The sequence below is a fragment of the Canis lupus genome, chromosome X (genome assembly GCF_003254725.2).
Source record: "Canis lupus dingo isolate Sandy chromosome X, ASM325472v2, whole genome shotgun sequence".
Classification (NCBI taxonomy): Eukaryota; Metazoa; Chordata; class Mammalia; order Carnivora; family Canidae; genus Canis; species Canis lupus.
Genome location: NC_064281.1, coordinates 53,735,892 through 53,738,856, shown reverse-complemented (window position 1 = coordinate 53,738,856; position 2,965 = coordinate 53,735,892). Strand labels below are relative to the sequence as shown.

At 46.8% G+C, this 2,965-nt stretch overlaps 1 pseudogene; it reads left to right on the top strand.

Moving 5' to 3' along the window:
- The first annotated feature begins 1,226 nt into the window (after positions 1 to 1,226).
- On the top strand, positions 1,227 to 1,863 carry LOC112671911 (ATP-dependent 6-phosphofructokinase, platelet type-like; annotated as a pseudogene).
- Positions 1,864 to 2,965: the final 1,102 nt, after the last annotated feature.

The window sequence follows — 2,965 nt, the reverse complement described above, 5'->3', positions numbered from 1 at the left end:
TTGGAATAATGCCATTTGCTTGGTGAACACTTTCAGAAGTTTTTCCAGGGCTCCTACACAATGAGTTTTCTCAGGTGTTTGAAGTGGGAAATCTCATTAGGTGGGTACTCAGTGGCACAAAAACAGACGTATAGATCCATGGAATAGAATAGATAACCCAGAAATGGATCCTTAACAATATGGTCAACTAATCTTTGAGAATGCAGGAAAGAATATCCATTGGAAAAAAAGACAATCTCTTCAACAAATGGTGTTGGGAAAATTGGACAGCCACATTCAGAAGAGTGAAACTAGATCATTTCCCTACAGCATACACAAACATAAACTCAAAATCGGTGAAAGACCTAAAGGTGGAGACAGGAATCCATCAAAATCCTAGAGGAGAATATAGGCAGCAACCTCTTTGACCTTGGCCACAGCAACTTCTTGCTAGACATGTCTCCAAAGGCAAGGGATATAAAGGCAAAAATGAACTATTGAGACTTCATCAAGATAAAAACGTTTTGCACAGCAAAGGAAATAGTCAACAAAACTAAAAGACAACCCACAGGAAAAAAAAAGACAACCCACAGAATGAGAGAAGATATTTGCAAGTGTCTTATCAGATAAAGGGCTAGTATCCAAAATCTATAAAGAACTTCTGGGTGTTATACTATATGTTGGCAAATCGAACTTCAATAAAAGCAAAAACAAAAAAATAAATTTTAAAAATGCAAAAAAAAAATTTTAAGGGAAAAAAAAGAACTTATTAAACCCGATACCCAAAACCCAAAAAATCCAGTGAAGAAATGGGCAGGAGACATGAACAGACATTTCTCCAAAGAAGACATACAAATGGCCAATAGACACATGAAAAAATTCTCAATATCACTAATCATCAGGGAAATACAAATCAAAACCACAATGACACACCTCCTCAGACCAATCAGAATGGCTAAAATTAACAAGTCAGGAAACCACAAATGTTGGAGAGGAAGTGGAAAAAGGGGAACCCTCTTACACTGTTGGTGGGAATGAAAGCTGTACAGACACTCTGGAAAGCAGTATGGAGTTTCCTCAAAAAGTTAAAAAAAAATAGGGTTACCCTATGACCCAGCAATTGTACTTCTAGGTATTTACCCCAAAGATACAAACATAGTGATCTGAAGAGGCACCTGTATCCCAATGTTCATAGCAGCAATGTCCACAATAGCCAAACTATGGTTTGGCAGTCTCTCCTGGTGTTCATCATCGAGACCATGGGGGGCTACTGCGGCTACCTGGCCAACGTGGGGCGCTCGCCGCGGGAGCCGATGCCGCCTACATCTTCGAGGAGCCGTTTGACATCCGAGATCTGCAGTCCAACATGGAGCACCCGACGGAGAAAATGACGACCACCATTCAGAGGGGACTCGTGCTCAGGAGCGAGAGCTGCAGTGAGAACTCCACCACGGACTTCGTGTACCAGCCGTACTCGCGGAGGGCAAGGGCGTGTTCGACTGCAGGAAGAACGTGCGGGGCCGCTTGCAGCAGGCTGGAGCGCCCTCACCGTTCGATAGAAACTTCGGAACCAAAATCTCCGCCAGAGCCATGCAGTGGATCAGCATGAAACTGAAGGAGTCTCCGGGCAAAGGAAAAGGGTTTGTGACCGATGATTCCATCTGCGTGCTGGGAATGAGCAAAAGAAATCTTTTCTTCCAACCGGTGACAGAGCTGAAGAAGGAAACCGACTTCGAGCGCAGGATCCCCAAAGAACAGTGGTGGCTGAAGCTGCGGCTGCTCATGAAGATCCTGGCCAAGTACGAGGCCAGCTGCGAGGTCTCCGACTCCGGCCAGCTGGAGCATGGGCACCACCGAGGCCACGAGGAGCCCCCCGCCATCTAGACGCCCCCCGCCCCGCGCTGCAGTGCACTTCCGTTTGCCGCCTCGTTTTCTAGCACTTAAGTTATTTATCGGCACTTTTCTGCGAGTATCGTGGACGTGAATACCCAGTCACGGAGCCCCGGTCCTGTCTCCTCCCCGCCCTCGGGCCCCGAGACTTCAGCACGAGCTGTGTTCCGTGTTCCGTACTGTGTCCTGCTTTACCACGTGCGTGGCCAGTAGAATTAGACATTGAGCTACACCCCCCCCCCAAAAAAAAACCTCTTTTTTTTTGTTTTTTTGTTTTTAAGATTTTATTTATTTACCCATGCGAGACAGAGAGCGAGAGAGCAAGAGACAGAGAGAGAGATGCAGAGACACAGTCAGAGACATAGAGGGAGAAGCAGGCTCCATGTAGGGAACCCGACGTGGGACTCGATCCTAGGAATCCAGGATCACGCCCTGGGCCAAAGGTAGGCGCTAAACCGCTGCGACCCCCTCCCCCCACCCCGCACCCCGGGCTGCCCCATGTCCTTTCTCTTGTTAATGTGATGAATCATGGTGACTGATAGCCAGAGGGGACGCCGGTGGGAGATGGGCAAAATAGACGAAGCATATTAAGAGCTATAAGTATCTGGTTCTCAAATAAATAATTCACAGATATTTAGAAAGTACAGCCTAGGGATCCCTGGGTGGCGCAGCGGTTTGGCGCCTGCCTTTGGCCCAGGGCACGATCCTGGAGACCCGGGATCGAATCCCACGTCGGGCTCCCGGTGCATGGAGCCTGCTTCTCCCTCTGCCTATGTCTCTGCCTCTCTCTCTGTGTGTGTGTGACTATCATAAATAAATAAAAATTTTTAAAAAAAAGAAGAAAAAAAGAAAGAAAGTACAGCCTAGGCAATAGAGTCAGTACTACTGTGACAACTTTGTATGGGGACAGATGGTGATGACACTTCTCCTGGGGAGATCTGAGTATGCACAGAATTGTCAAATCACTAGGTCGTAACCCTGAAACTACTGTAACATTGTGTGTTGACTGTACTTCAATAATATCAAAGAAAAGGGGTTTCTGATGGGACTCACGGTGGGTCCATGAAAGGCATTAAAATGGTCCTAGATCCTAGAT